General features: G+C 39.4%; 1 protein-coding gene and 1 pseudogene across 3 annotated transcripts in view; one reads left to right on the top strand and one right to left on the bottom strand.

Moving 5' to 3' along the window:
• Positions 1-16,507, bottom strand: part of TNRC6B (trinucleotide repeat containing adaptor 6B) — a 241,071-nt gene that overhangs the window by 211,866 nt on the left and 12,698 nt on the right. The window lies entirely within an intron of this gene.
• On the top strand, positions 2,582-2,687 carry LOC120235426 (annotated as a pseudogene).

The following is a 16,507-nucleotide window of genomic DNA, read 5'->3' as shown; positions in this document are numbered from 1 at the left end:
ATAAAGAAATAAAGTTCATTTAGATTTGGGATTAAATATAAATAATAGAGGGGTGCCTGCGTGGCTCAGGCCATGATCTCCTGGTTTGTGAGCTCGAGCCCCGCAGTGGACTGTGCACTGACAGTGCAGAGCCTGCTTGGGATTCTCTCTCTCTCTTTCTCTCTCTCCCTCTCTCTGTTCCTCCCCAACTTGTATGCTCCCTCTCTCTCAAAATAAGTAAACTTAAATATGTGTGTGTGTGTATAATAGAATCATAAAAATCTTTTTAAAACAAAATAATATTTTATGAAATAGAATATATGGGGCACGTGGGTGGCCCAATCGGCGAAGCATCTGACTCTTGATTTCAGATCAGGTCATGACTTCACGGTTTGCGAGGTCAGACCCCACACTGGGCTCTGCACTGACAGTGTGAAACCTGCTTATGATTCTCTTTCTTTCTCTCTCCCTTTCTCTCTCTCTCTCTCAAAGTAAACAAATAAACATTTATTAAATAAAATATAAATTCCATAAGATCTTTCTGGTTAAAACAGGAGACTTCAAAGGAATTTTGTTCTTTTTATTTTTTCAAAGGAATTTTGTTCTAATGGTAAACTAACGTGGCTTGCTTACCAACATGAAAGTTACCAAGTTCACTTTGTTGGAAAAGAGTGGAAGCACTGGTCCCCACACTTTCTCCTAGTCAAAACTCCCTGGGGAGCTTTGTAAAACCCCCCCGAGGCAGACCAGAGCTTCTAGGCTAAATTAAGGCTTACAAGAGAGATCTTTCTTTAATAAGTTCTCATTTAAAAAAAAATACACATTGATTTTCAATAGCAATTAATTGTTGGAAAGGAATTATTTCCTTGGTCTAACCTCTTGATTAGGTTCAGGAAGGTCAGGAATTGAAACTAATATTTCACTTAGCACTCAAAGACATATATGCTCAGCACAATATCAGAGCAAGGACTAGGCAGACTGGGAAGAGCACTTAATTTGTAGGTAGAAGACATGGGGTCTAGAAATTACTACATAGTAGCTAGCTGTGTGGTACTAAACGACTCACCTAGCTACCAAACTGAAGTGCAACCTGATCACCTGTAGACTGAAAATGATGATAATCCTAGACTCCTCTCCCACAGGGAGCCTGCAGTGGGAACTGAATGATATCACCTTCCTTTGTAAACTACTCGATAAATATCTGTGGGATGACCGAATGAATACTCTATATACAGTAGGTTTTTCACACATCTATAAATATACATGAACACTACAAAAAATCCCACCAACTTGTAGTTACAATAACCACTAGAACTACACAATATAGATTCATATCTAAGAACCTATACACCGTCCTCTGCAGGCTTCTGAAACAGACATCAGGAGGTAATGGAGTCCCAGGGAAAGGCTGTCCCTACTCCCTTCAGTTTCTTTCTCTTCTCTTTTCCACCTCTCTCCTCACCTCATCCTTGCTCTCAGGAACAAGTAGGGCTGGTTTTCTGTGCATGACTCAAGTCAATAAAAGGGTCTCCTCTTTCCAAATATCTCAATCAATGGCCACATCTTATTTTAATATATGTTTGTTTGTTTCCTGTTTAATCTCTACACCCAACATGAGGCTCTAACTCACAACCCCAAGGTCAAGAGTTGCATGCTCTATTGACTGAGCCAGCCAGGCGCCCCAAAGGCCACATTTTACATACAAAGGTATTTACCTTTCTTCTTGAAATATGGTGGTAGAATTTTACCACCATAAATTTAAAATATCAGGGGCACCTAGGTGGCTCAGTCAGTTAAGTGTCTGGCTTAGGCTCAGGTCATGCTCTCACAAGTTGTGGGTTCGAGCCCCTCATTAGACTCTGCTGACAGCTCAGAGCCTGGAGGCTGCTTCGGACTCTCTGTCTCCCTCTCTCTCAGCCCCTCTCCTGCTCACACCCTGTATCTTTCTCTCTCTGGCAAAAATAAGCATTAAAAAAAAATTACAAATTTAAAATTTCACTTCTTTGAATGAGCATCCTTTAATCTCCCAAATGGATATATTTGCTATAGACTCTCCAAGTCCGTAATAGTTTGTATGGTACTTAAAACCATCACCCTTTGTTATAAATATCTGTACACATCTTAGCTCCGGGTGACCTCACAAGTGCCAGGGGACTGTCTTTGAGTGCTTGTAGGGCTAAGCACGGTATATACTACACGATAAATACTCAACAAGAATTTAGCATATGAATGGATGATGACACTAGAAATTCAATACCACCTTAGAAGGTTGAAGCCTGAGTCAAAATAACTGGATGGCAGAAACTGAGAAAATATACAATTTCACCTCCATTCCTTTATATTTTATAAGCATCTACTATATGCCTGATGTAGCCCAAGGTGTGCCATGATGACTAAGACCTAGTCTCTATCCTTAAGGAGTTTATAATCCAATTTACACTCAATCACATTTTTTATTTTGATATAATTTCGTACCTACAGAAGGGTTGCAAGATAGTACAGTGCATTCTCATATAATCTTTCCCCAGCTTATCCCAATATTAACACCTTATATAGCCATGGTACACTCAGTGAAACAAGGAAATTAGTATTGCTACAATACATAGGTTCTCCACCTTTTTGCTAAGATCAAGGGTAATATCTGTTCTTACCAGCTTAATATTGCTACAGTACATTAACTACAGACTTTACTCTGATTTTGTCTCTTTTTGCATATATGCAAAGTTTTGTCCTTTTTCTGTTCCACAACCCCTCGTTACACTTAGTTGTCACATCTCCCTCTCCTCTCAATTAATTTTAATAACTATTTGTTTCCTGTTTATAGTAACACATTTTCTGCAAAGTGAAAAAAAAAAGAGGAAGAAAAAGAAAATAAAATCTCTGATAATCCTCTGTGAAGAGATAAGCTCTTCTAACATTTATATAATCTACTGGTCATTTTGCCATGTAAATACATATATACATATTTTAATTTTCTTAAAACCAGGAATCTAAGTATAGTCTTTTGTGTCTTCTTTTCTCTTATTGTTACTTGTAAAACATTTTACTATATCTTTATGGTTGTTTTATTTTGGGGGGTCGGGGGGACAGACAGAGAAGGAGACAGGACATGGAGCTGACTCTGTGCTCTCAGCACAGAGCCCGATGCAGGGTCTGAACTCCTAAACCACAAGCTCATAACCTGAGCCAAAGTCTGATGCTTACCGGGCTGAGCCACTCAGGCACCCCTACCATGTCTTTAAAAAAAATTATTTCAGGGGCGCCTGGGTGGCTCAGTCCGTTGAGCGTCTGACTTTGGCTCAGGTCACGATCTCACGGTTCGTGGGATCGAGCCCCGTGTCGGGCTCTGTGCTGACAGCTAGCTCAGAGCCTGGAGCCTATTTTGGATTCTGTGTCTTCCTTTCTCTCTGAACCTCCCCTGTTCACGCTGTCTATATCTCAGAAATAAATAAAAAACATTTTTTAAAAAATTATTTCACAAGGGTTTCTGTGTAGCATAGTTGGTTAAGTGACTGGCTCTTGATTTCAACTCGGGTCACGATCTCATGGTTTATGAGACAGAGCCCCACATCAGGCTCTATGCTGACAGTATAGAGTCTGCTTGGGATTCTCTCTCCCCCTCTCTGTACCCCTTCCTCTCTCTCTCTCTCTCTCAAAATTAAATAAGCATTTAAAAATTATTTTATAATATTATTTTAATGATAGCTTAGATTCCACTGTTACAATGAATCATACTACTATAAATAATAGTGTAGGGAATATCCCTGAATATGAAAACAGTGTAACATATAATGTGATGGATAAGCACAAAATATTAGTGATAGGGTGAGCAGAAATGCCTAACCTAGCTGTGAGAAGCAGAAAATCAGAAACACTTGTTGGAGGACATATATCTGAGATGGGCTCTAAAGAATAAATCTAATCCTTCATTCATTAGTATTCAACCAAACAACACTTACTGAATGCCTGTTATACCCAATTACTATGCTGGGATCCAAGGATATGAAAGGGACTAACGCTCTGCAGGGGAAGTTCACTGCCTAATCAGACAGGCATACACTTGAATCAAAAAACCACAACAATGAGATAAATGCTATTATCACAGCGCTGTGTATGAAAAAGTGCTCTGGGTACACAGAGAATACATTAACAGAATCAACTGTAAAAGTAGGAGTGAGGGGCGCCTGGGTGGCTCAGTCAGTTAAGCATCCGACTTCAGCTCAGGTCATGATCTTGAGGTCTGTGTGTTTGAGCTCCACATCAGGCTCTGTGCTGACAGATCAGAGCCTGGAGCCTGCTTCAGATGCTGTGTCTCTCTTCTCCTTCTCCTCCTCCTCCTCCTCCTCCTCTCTCGCTCTCACTCTCTTGTCTCTCTCTCTCAAATATAAATAAACATTAAAAAAATTCTAAAAAACTATTAGCATGAATTTTTATTTAAACCAAATCAGCTATTCTGTCAGAGCTAGTATAGCATATGATTTCAAACGTTTTGGGATAGTGGGAGGGAGGAAGTCTTTAAAATCAGACAGACCTAAGTATAAGTAAATCTCTATTCTGCCACTAATTGTGTGTCCGGGACTTAACCTCTCTATGCTGAAGTTTCTTCATTTGAAAACTGACATAATGATGGATATGCTTGCCTCAAACCAAAGGCTAAATAAATTTTGTTGTTAGCAAGACTCTAGGGAATAAGATAAAGAATATATGACTTTTGAATAAGTGGGGGTCCAGGAAAGTCCAAGATACAAAGGCATGATCTAGAGCAGGGGCGGTAAATTATGACCCACAGGCCAAATCTGTCCATGGCCTGGTTTTATGTGGCCAACTAGCTAAGGGTGGTTCTCACATTTTTAAAAGGTTGTGAAATAAAGAATTATATGTGGCATTGACTTTACATGACCCCAAAAGCCTAAAATATTCACTATCTGGACCTTTGCAGAAAAAGCGAAACCCGGGTCTAGAGCAGACAGGGCTTAACGTGGCTGGTGGTAAGTTATACGGCTTTAAAGAAACAAACATGAAGACTATCCACCTGGTAAAAGGAGAACAGGAGGAAGAAGTCCTTAAACATCTGTAGCCTCGAGTTCCTTACCTGTAAGTTGAAAATAAAAACAGTACCTCTCAACTTCTGCTCAGGCCATGATGACACAATTAGTGCCAGATGTGCCCTCCCATTTTAAACAACGAGAAAATTGGACAAAATATATGAAACAACTGTTTTAGGCACTGAACAACAGTTAGACCTGTGATTCTTGAGAGAGAGGAACCAAAGATGGGTCTTGTGAAGGCTGCAGCTTTCTGCTTGGAGGTACCTTCTACACTGTGGCACTGGAGAAAGACCATAAGCAGAGCCCAGTGAGCTAAACAAGTTGAGGTGACAGAGTTCAGGATTTAGGGGGACTAAGAAATCTGGAATTTGCCAGGGCAGGGTATCAGAGAGGAAGGAGCTTCACATACAGAAACAGCTCCAAAATTCTGTATAAGGTCGCCCTGAGTCTTTGGCTGTACCAACCTGTAGGGTAGAATTCTGCAAGGCTGGGCAAAGCCAAACTGTTGGGGGTGGGGGGTGGGGTGAAACAAACAACTAGGGACCTTGCAGCTGAACAATTCCCTGAATTGATACCAACATGAGAGATGTTTGAACTTCAACCAGCCAGAGTGAAGACTTCAATGAACATTCCAAGCATTTAGCAGAGACCCTAGACAGGTCAGGTCTTATTAGAGGGCTAAATGCAGAAGCCTAAATAAAGCAATTCTAGATCCAACCTAAGAGTTTAAATACTAGCCTCAAAAAAAATCAATCTAACCTACAAGTGACTTAACTGCTTGTCAAAACAAAATCCAATCCTCTTTAAAAAAAAATTTTTTTTTTGGTTTTATTTATTTCTGAGAGAGAGACACAGCATGAACAGGGGAGGATCAGAGAGAGAGGGAGATACAGAATCGGAAACAGACTCCAGGCTCTGAGCTAGCTGTCAGCACAAAGCCAGATGTGGGGCTCATACCCACAAACCGTGAGATCATGACCTGAGCCAAAGTCGGATGCTTAACCGACTGAGCCACCCAGGCGCCCCAATCCAATCCTCTTTAAAGAAAGACAACAAAATCAAGATACCTAATGATGCAACATTCACAATATACAACATCCAATAAAAAATTACATGCAAAGAGGCAGGAAAATGTAACCCATAATTAAAAGAAAAAATATCAGTCAACAGAAACAGATTCAAAAATGGTGAAAATTATACAATCAATAAAGATTTTAAAACACTGTAAATATGTTCAAAATTTAAAGAAAGAAAATGAGAAAAGAAATGAAAGATATGACAAATAATCAAACACAAGGTCTAGAGAAGAGAATACAATAATTGAAATGAAAACTTCACTGGCTAAACCTAACAGCACAATAGACACTAAAGGAATGACCCATTAATAAAAACAAAACAAAACAAAACAAAAAGTAACCTCTGAGACAATATCAAGTAATCTCATTAATGTGTAATTTCAGACCCAAAAATGTGGGTAGGGAGGAATACTTAAGAAATAATGACTAAAACTTTTATTACCAAATTTGTTGAAATTTCTAAGCCCACAGATCCAAGAACTCCAAGAAAACCATCCAAGGTACACTGTCCTCACCAAATTGCTGAAAACCAGTAAGAGAAAATTATGTAAAGCAGCCAGAGCAAAAAAGACAAACTAGACACAGGTGAACAATGCTAAGAACATCTGTATGGTTAGAAACAATACAAGATAGCCGACAACAGAAAGGCAGCTTAAAATGCAGAAAGATAGGGGCGCCTGGGTGGCTTAGTCGGTTAAGCGTCCGACTTTCGCTTGGGTCATGATCTCACGGTTCGTGGGTTCGAGCCCCGCGTCGGGGTCTGTGCTGACTGCCAGCTCAGAGCCTGGAACCTGTTTCAGTCTGTGACTCCCTCTCTCTCTGACCCTCCCCTGCTCACGCTGTCTCTCTCTCTCTCTCTCTCTCTCTCCCCCCTAAAAAAAAAAAAAAACCAACAATAAAATAAAAGAATGTTAGGGCTCCCTGCTGGGCACGGGGCCTGCTTGAGAGTCTCTTCCCCTCCCAACTCTGCCCCCCTCCCCTACATGCCAATGCATGCTCTCTCTCTCTCTCAAAAATAAATAAAATAAGAATGTTATAAACAGCTTTATGTCAATACACTAAAGAACTCTGATGAAGCAGGAAAACTCTTTGAAAGACAGAAATTACTAAATTAATTCAAAACAAAATAGAAAATCTGACTAGCTTAAACGATGCACATAAAATTTAGAATCTGCATTAGCTACAAAGCATACTTGTAATGTTAACACCTTTTTTAAAATTTATGAATACTTTGCCATCTTTAAATGTACTGGTTTCAAATACTCTAAAGTTTCTCCAAATTTATATCTTTTATTTACTCTTAAATTATTACCTTGAATTATTTACCATTTCCTATCATAGAGGAAAATTATATTACTCTTCTAAGTTCTACCTAACTGCCTAAGATATTCAGTGCTATTTTTAAATTTGATATTTTCTACTGTTTAATTTGCTAACTGGCTTTTTCCTACTTGAGATTATTTTCTTTACCTGACTTTATAACTTTTGCTTATTATTTTACATCAGTCCCACTTAATAATAGTTTTATTTCTAATACATTTTTAAAAAATTATTTTAATGTTGGTTTATTTTTGAGAGAGAGACAGCATGAGCAGGGGAGGGGAGCAGAGAGAGAGGGAGACACAGAATCTGAAGCAGGCTCCAGGCTCTGAGCTGTCAGCACAGAGCCTGATGCAGGGCTTGAACCCATGAACTGTGAGATCATGACTTGAGCCAAAGTTGGCTGCCTAACCAACTGCTGAGCCACCCAGGTGCTCCTCTACTGCATTTTTTTTTTTTTAAGAGAGAGAGAACATGAAGGGAGGAGAGGGCCAGAGGGGGAGACATAGAATCCCAAGCAGGCTCAACATTCAGCATAGAGCCCGAAGTGGGGCTTGATCTCAGGATCCTGAGATCATGACCTGAGCTGAAATCAAGAGTCAGAAGCCCAACTGACTGAGCTACCCAGGAACCCCACTACTACATTTCGTGGTCAAGTTTCCTTTCATCAAGTAGCATTTTTTCCCTTCATTTAATGACCAGAGACTCTTTGTAATGTCAAAGGTGAGCATGTGTTTCTAGCCTCCAAAATACCACTAAAGGGAAAGGGGCCCTATATTTCTCACATTCCCCAGCCAGGCCAGATCTTTGCCATAAAGCCTTTAGAAATCTCTAGCTCCCGCAATTCCCAGCCACATCAGAGAAGCTCCTATTCAATGCAGTATTGAATCCTAACAGTGCTCCACAAGGAAAAGACAGTCAGGGCCCTTGACCTTCACATAACAACAATAACAATAAGAACAACAACAGTCTATAGTACTCTGCAAAAACAAGGAATCTGAGGCTCTAAGATGGCAAACAGGTAGCCTGGAACACTAATGACTACTTATTTCTCCTGTGCCACATATATGGTACCAGGTATAAGGACTGGGAAAAAAGAAAACCCAGACCCTATGTGTGTAGGGGCCGCAGGAGTAGTACAGGGTACTGTGGGGGAAGTGCTAGCAAGAGAACCGGCCAAGCAGTTTGAAACTGAGTATCCTTCAGTTGAATACATTTCAGCCAATACTTATTAGACACATCCTCATTCAAAAAGGTACATCTGGGTGGCTCAGGTGGTTAAGCACCAACTCTTGATTTCTACTCAGATCTTGAATTAATGGGTTTATGGCCACACGCATGCGCTCTCTCAAAATACATAAATAAAAATTAAAAAATAAAGGGGTGCCTGGGTGGCTGGGTTGGTTAAGCGTCAGTCTCTTGATTTTGGTTCAGGTCATGATCTCACAGTTCGTGATTTCGGGTCCCAAGTCAGGCTCTGTGCTGACAGCACGGATCTGCTTGGGATTCTATGTCCCACTCTCTCTGCCCCTCCCTACTTGTATGCATGCCCTCTCTAAATAAATTAAAAAAAAAAAAAAAACCAAATAAATAAATGAAATTAAAAAATAAAAGGTACATTAAATGTCCCAACATTCTCCATCTGTTTATTATAAAGCCATTTCTTCACATTATGTGTGAAGAACTAACTTTAAACTTTACTTTGTTGAACTAAAGAATAAAAAAATCTGGATTCCATATAAACATATAAGACAAAACTTACACTTTCCCCAGAAGGGCATTCACATATGCATTATGCTCTTATTATATTTATCATGGGTTTAAAAACATAAACAATTTCAGTAATATTCTTGGGAATAATCACTGGGACCACCTCTCCATCCTGCTGCCCATATGCTTACCTTGAGAACCACTGACTTAGCAAATGAGCTAACAACCCACTTCTTTTTTTTTTTTAATTTTTTTTTTAATTTTATTATTTCTAGGAGAGAGAGAGAGAGACAGCGTGAGCAGGGGAGGGTCAGAGAGAGAGGGAGTCACAGACTGAAACAGGCTCCAGGCTCTGAGCTGGCAGTCAGCACAGAGCCCGACGCGGGGCTCGAACCCACGAACCGCGAGATCATGACCTAAGCGAAAGTCGGACGCTTAACCGATTAAGCCACCCAGGCGCCCCTAACACCCCACTTCTTAAAAGTGCTCCTTAAAAGTAAGTGTGCACTGTTAAATGTTATGTTTTTTTACATGAAAAAAATTACTTTTTGCTAAATAAATCAGTCAGTCATTGTTATTTCTACTTCTGAATATGGGTAATACTCAGATATTCTCAATTTGGAACAGTTGGTATGAATTAATGCAAAAAACATATCTAATTAACATTTCATAATGATGCAATCTGAACAAACAGCTCTAGGAATAAAATTTATATATGTCAACTAGAACAGAAAAGGCCATCTCCATAGTTTAACACATAATGAACACAAACTTAGTCCAAGTGGGGTTTAGTGTCTAATTGGAATTTCCCAAACTGTCCTCTGGAATGTCTGAACAAAAACAAAGTAAAACAAACAAACCAAAAAGGATCCAAACCCCTAGAAAAGCTCTAAAACAAGTGGTCAAAAAACTAGCTGGGTGAGGAACACCAAAGGGCAGGAGAAGGCGTCTAGTTTTTCTTTATACTTTTCTACAACTGGATTTTAGTTTTACCGTAAGCGTGGATTCCTTTTGGAAAGATTTATTTTTAAAGCTACCACATTAGCTGATAGTAGAAAAGGTCAGTGCAGAGAAAAGCTTGCGGCTCCTTCTGAAACCTTATTACATGAGATAGGATATATCTTACGTGAAGTACGGCACATTTTAAATCCTTTTTACTTACTATTTATTACCACAAAGCACCTCTGAAAGGAGAATGGAGAAAGGAACCAGGAGATTCTTAACATAAAGCCAGAGGAGTACTGTAGAAGGTGCCACGTGACAGTGACAGCCGCCTAAGGGATCAAGCTTTGTGAAGAGGTGTCCTAATTTCTATTAACTGGCCTCTAGAAAACAGATTTAATCTCGTATCCTGTAGGAGAAAAAAAAGGAAAGCAGGTTTCATTTTCTGAAGGTTAACAAAAGACACAAACATTAGGGCTAAGAAAGTAAACATGGGTCCATAATCCCTTAGCCACAATTCCCAAATCCAAGAACTTCTGAAAACCACCAGTTTTCTGTAATTCATCTGGTAGAAATACTTGATCTGACTTAATTGGCAGCCAAATCTGACCTGAACTGACATGAGACTATTTATAGTGTATCCACTAAAGTGAGAACAGTCATAGCTCTGGCTGCCGAAATATTCATGTATTCAACTACGAAGTGCTGCCCCTGACTGTGCAAGGACATTACATAATATACGGTAAAAGCATCTTGTTAGCTTTCTAAAAATAAAGAAAATTTCTAAATTCTAAAATACTGATGGCCCTTACAGTTTCCAATGAAGGACTATGAACCTCAAAATGGCTTTTTATTAAAATGGTCCTATCAGCCTCCATTGAAATACATAATTTTTTCCTGAATGGTCTCAAAATTTCAACTAATTAATTTCTCTTTTCTAGAAACTTACGCTATTAAAAAATACTATACTTTGAATATCTGTAAATCTTTCATTAAAAAAATCTTTTTTTTTTAAAAGGGGCACCTGAGTGGCTCAGTCAGTTGAGAGTCCGACTTCAGCTCAGGTCATGATCTCACGGTTTGTGGGTTCCAGCCCCACGTCGGGCTCTGTGCTGACAGCTAGCTCAGAGCCTGAAGCCTGTCTTTGGATTCTGTGTCTCCCTCTCTCTCTGACCATCCCTTGCTTATGCTGTCTCTCTCTCTCTCTCTCTCCAAAATAAATAAAACATTAAAAAAATATTTTTCAATGAATATCTGTAAATCTTTAACTGCATTATTATTAGAACATTTTATGCCGCTTCAACGTTACTCTAAGTCAACCGCTCTCTGAAGGTGACATTAAAATCAGAAGGGTGGTTATCACCTTTGGCAGGAGGGTAGTATCAGAATGGGGTAAAGATCATAAAGTTCAAAGAGCAGACCTCTGTCGATATGCTTTCAATTCTCTGTCTATGTTTAAAAACAAAAGAAGGCACCTGGGTGGCTCTGTCGGTTGAGCATCTGACTCCTGATTTCAGCTCAGGTCATGATGTCCTGGTTTGGTTAGTGAGATAGAGCCAAGTCTGCGCTGCTGGCAGGGAGCCTGCTTGGGATTCTCGTCCCCACCCCCCACACCCCTCCCCCACTCTGCCCACTCCCCTAATTTCTCAAAAATAAATAAATAATTTTATTTATTTTTTTGTTTAAAAATTTTTTAAACAAAAACAAAGGGAATGTGATTTTTTTAAAAATTCTTTTTAACGTTTATTTATTTTTGAGACTGCAACAGAGGGTAAACAAGGGAGAGGCAGAGAGGAAGGGAGACGTGGAATAGGAAGCAGGCTCCAGGCTCTGAGCCATCAGCACAAACCGATGCAGGGCTCGAACACACGAACTATGAGATCATGACCTTAGCCGAAGTCAGATGCTTAACCAACAGAGCCATGCAGGCAGCCTGTGATTTTTTTAATGTATCAAAGAGGGCACAAATTTTATTTTTTATTATTTTTTTTTTAATTTTTATTTATTTCTAGGAGAGAGAGAGAGAGACAGCGTGAGCAGGGGAGGGTCAGAGAGAGAGGGAGTCACAGACTGAAACAGGCTCCAGGCTCTGAGCTGGCAGTCAGCACAGAGCCCGACACGGGGCTTGAACCCACGAACCGCGAGATCATGACCTGAGCGAAAGTCGGACGCCCAACCGACTAAGCCACCCAGGCGCCCCGAAAGAGGGCACAAATTTTAAAAGTGAACAAGTATCAATTGAAAACATTAAAAAAAATCAAAAATGAAGTCACGTTATCCAACTAGTTTTCAAGGAATAGAACACAAAATAAAAGTCAAGGGAGAGAACATGTGCAAGTAAGGAAAATTATATATTTTAGCCCAGTTATGTATCAATTCCATTATACTTTATGACTAAATAACAAATGATAACAAAACTTGCAAAACTCAAAGTTCTCTATTAGAGAAACAAAATTGTAAAGCCATATTAAAGCAAGAACTAAGACATAAAAGTACTAGGAACCTATAATTAATTACAATGAAGAGTAATTCAGCAGATTTCACATGAAAAATAGGGACAGAATAAAGACTTTAATAAACATAAATGCAGTACTACATTTTAAACTGTTGTATCTATTTAACACAAAATTGGTTGAATTTTTTTTTTAACTACACACCAATCCTCCCTCCGTCCCCCACTCTCACACAACTAACAAAATGGTAGAAACAATGCAACCAAACAGGAACCTCGTTTCACAACTGGTAGACATGAGAGCTGTGAAAACCTCTTTTAATACATGTGTGGGATGCAGAAGAACCCCAAATTATTTCTGCCTAAAGGAAGCCCTCACAGTTATACTCAAAAAAACTAAAGATTGAAAAATAATTCAAAAAACTCCTTAAAACATCAGTACCAACACTAGTTGTCTAGCTGCTGCTGTACCCTAGAAAGGATGAGGTTATCTTCACCAGTATTGTTTACTATAGTTTGTACTATACATGAAATTTATGTGGCCATCAGAAAATAGTACATATGAAAACATTATTGATATATGGAATTCTAAATTAATTAATTAAAACCAAAAATTTAAAAATTCAAGGTAAATTTGGATTTAAAATCTCCTTTTCTGGGGTGCATGGGTGGCTCAGTCGGTTGAGCATCCAACTCTTGATTTTGGCTCAGGTCATAATCCCAGGGTCATGGGACTGAGCCCTGTGTAGGGCTTTGTGCTGAGTGTGCCATGTGCTTAAGATTTTCTCTCTCTAAAATAAAAAATAAAATTTAAAAAGTTAAATTAAAAAAATGTTTAATTAAAAAAATTTTTAAAGTCCATCTCTTATACCAAACTTTAAAAGAAAAATTTCCCATGGTAATCTTCCTTTTACTTGGAACAAAGCAGAACTGGAAGAAAGGAGAACAAAGAAAACAAAATCGGAAGGTACTAGAATATCAAGGATAAAGAGCAAGCCAAGAAGACATCATGTAAGTATGAATAACCAGTCTCTATTATAAGACTGACTATGAAAGAACTGTAAAGCTATAAAGTCAGTTAACTAAAATAGGAAATTAAAAAATATATTGAAAATTAAAAATCTAAGAATTTAATCCACGAAAAATATTTTCTAAACCCCTTGTTTTCTAATGGGAAGTGGAGGTGGGGCTAACGGGACCTGTAGGTGCCAGTAAACAAAGATTGTGGGAAAAGAATGTTACCCTTCCTCTGCCTCCTACCCGCCCGAAGAATTTTATCCAGTGATAAAGAGTTCATCTAATGTAGCACATATACTGATCTACTAGCTTCTAAGGCTATTCTTTGGTTAATTACATAACAGATCCAGATTCAAGGCATCTCTTTGAACTAGGTCATTCACATTAATTCCTGCAGTGTGAGACAGATACAGATACGTGCTCATGCTACTGGAATTCAATATCTTACGTGAGTAACTTTAAATTTAAATTATGGAGGCATTAATAATGCTATACAGGTATCAAAACCCAATTTTATATCTTTTATATCATGCAGCATATTTTGACAGAGTGATCTTTGTTTCCTTATGAATCAGTTAACTATCAGGTAATTATAGTTAACTAGGAATTAGTTAACTATCCTGATTTAAGGAGCTTCCACAGTTGAGTACAGCATAGTGAGACAATGTACAAAACTGTCCAGAGGTCAGTAAATTTGTAATCAAGTTGGAGAGACAGTATCACATAAAATCAACTTAAGAAGCAGCTAAGTCCTGGGGTGCCTGGGTGGCTTAGTCGGTTAAGCGTCCGACTTTCGCTTAGGTCATGATCTCACGGTTAGTGGGTTCGAGCCCTGCGTCAGGCTCTGTGATGACTGCCAGCTCAGAGCCTGGAGCCTGTTTCAGAGTCTGTGTCTCCCTCTCTCTCTGACCCTCCCCTGTTCACACTGTCTCTCTCTATCCTAGAAATAAAATAAAAATATTTAAAAAAAAAAAAGCAGTTAAGTCCAAGTTGTAAACATAATCTGATACTAAATATATACCAATCAATACGTAGAAACATTCAAATGGAAGTTATTTTTCAAGACACACACTCTTAAGAAGTTACACAGGTATTTATCTAAATCAGGTTGCCATCACTGAAAATACTTTGCAATTCCTACTTTGCTTCCAAACCAGTTTACAAATCACACAAGGAAATGCGCCTCTTTATTCTGAACTCATTTTGGAACCCCAAACAGTATTACCCAGGCAAATCATTTAACCAGACCTTGGTTGCTCCCCAAAATCAAATCCACCCCGAAAGAACGAAGATTTGCCCCTACGGAAATTCCAAAGAGTATTTCATATTCTGGAAGCAACTCCTAAATAATTCCTGAGATGTTTTAAGAAAAGATAGGACTTCCACTTAAAGAAAAGATGGAGTAACAGCAGTCAGATGTACCCTTGCAGCTAAAAAAAAAAAACCAAAACCCAAAAAACCCCAGAGAACTAAAAAACTGGACAAAATATTTAAACAACGGTTTTCAAAACACTGGACATCAGGCAAGGAAGGACTGTGGTGCCTAAAGGGATGGTAAACAAACAAAGTGGGCCCTACCACTGCCCTAGCTCGCTGCCTAGGGAAAGATTCCAGGCCACCAAGCAGGGAGGGGAAACCCAAGTGGAACTCAGAGACCTCCCTGAATTGAGGAGATGCAGCCGAGATTTCCGGAAAGCCGAGGCAGCTCGAGTTTACAGTGTACAGTACTGGGAAGGAAAGCGCTGCACAGAGAAAGAACACACTAGAGATCTGCAGGGTGACCCTCCAGTATTCAGCTGAGTAGTAGCTAAGTAACTAGGAAAAACACTTAATAGTACAATGTTTTCCCCCTAAATCTGAGAAAAAAGCAAAGACGTCCATTCATACTTCTTCTATTCAACATGGTACTTGAGGTCCTAGCCAGTCTAAGGAGGCAAGAATTTGGACTCAACGTTTAGAAAATAAAACTGACTTTCTCTGTAAATGATATCGTTGTATGTGAAAAAAGACAAAAGGAAAGAACTGATAAAAATGCCACTAAAAGTAATGAATGAAACTAGCAAAGTTACTTCGATCACATCGATGAAAACAAACTGTGTCCAAATGAAAGAGGGCTTTAATAAAGAAAGGCTTCCAGAAGAAAAGTTTAAAGAAGGCTTTCTGAGAGTGAGAAGCAAAATGGCTTGGAAGCCAGAAACAGGGAGTATATTTTACATAAGGAAGTTATAAAGTATGGGGACAAAAAGTGAGAGAATCATATGAAAAAGAGAGAAAAGCCTGCACAGAAGGCAAAGGTTCAAAACTGGGGAATGACAGTTGAAGGATGGAAGCAGTGAAGGAGCCTGGCTTAGACACAGGTGTTTGGATTTCAGACTAAGAAAACACAGCATGTAGGAAATGTTTTCTGGGGGGAAACTGGGAACAGAACAACGACAGGAAGCTATTTTAATAATCCAGCCATAACCTGAGGGTGACTTAGAATCAGGATGATGGAGTAGAAACAAAAAGGAGAGACTCGAGGTCCAAAGCCACAACACAAGGAGCTAAGGGACATAGCAGTGATCCAAGAGTCAGTGCTTCAGACTTCTGTGATCCGGGAATTGGAAGGGTGGGTTAGCAATGATGGACCCGACAGAGTCAACAACTTATAAGGGAGGCGAACCAGAGGCCCCTCTCCAGTCTCCAGAGTTACCTTCTCTAAAAAGCACTCTGAATGACGATTCCCAAGTCTTTGGGAGGTTAAGGAAAACATGAAAAAAATGACATTAAATACTCATTTTTGAGTACAGGAAAGAGAAGTCTAGAGAGCATCCGCTTCCGAAGCAAACACAAAACATCAGCGTTGAGCCTGGGCTCTGGCAGGTTCAGGAAGCGTAGGGCGGTGTCACAATGTGCTGAGGCCGCCTCACAAGCCGTGCGTGGGGCACAGGGTCCCCTTTTTAAAGTTTTCAAACCAGCCCTTA

This window comes from Hyaena hyaena, unplaced genomic scaffold (genome assembly GCF_003009895.1).
Source record: "Hyaena hyaena isolate Hyena2069 unplaced genomic scaffold, ASM300989v1 scaffold_4, whole genome shotgun sequence".
NCBI lineage: Eukaryota > Metazoa > Chordata > Mammalia > Carnivora > Hyaenidae > Hyaena > Hyaena hyaena.
The sequence above is the reverse complement of the archived record's forward strand: the minus strand, read 5'-3'. Positions and strand labels throughout refer to the sequence as shown.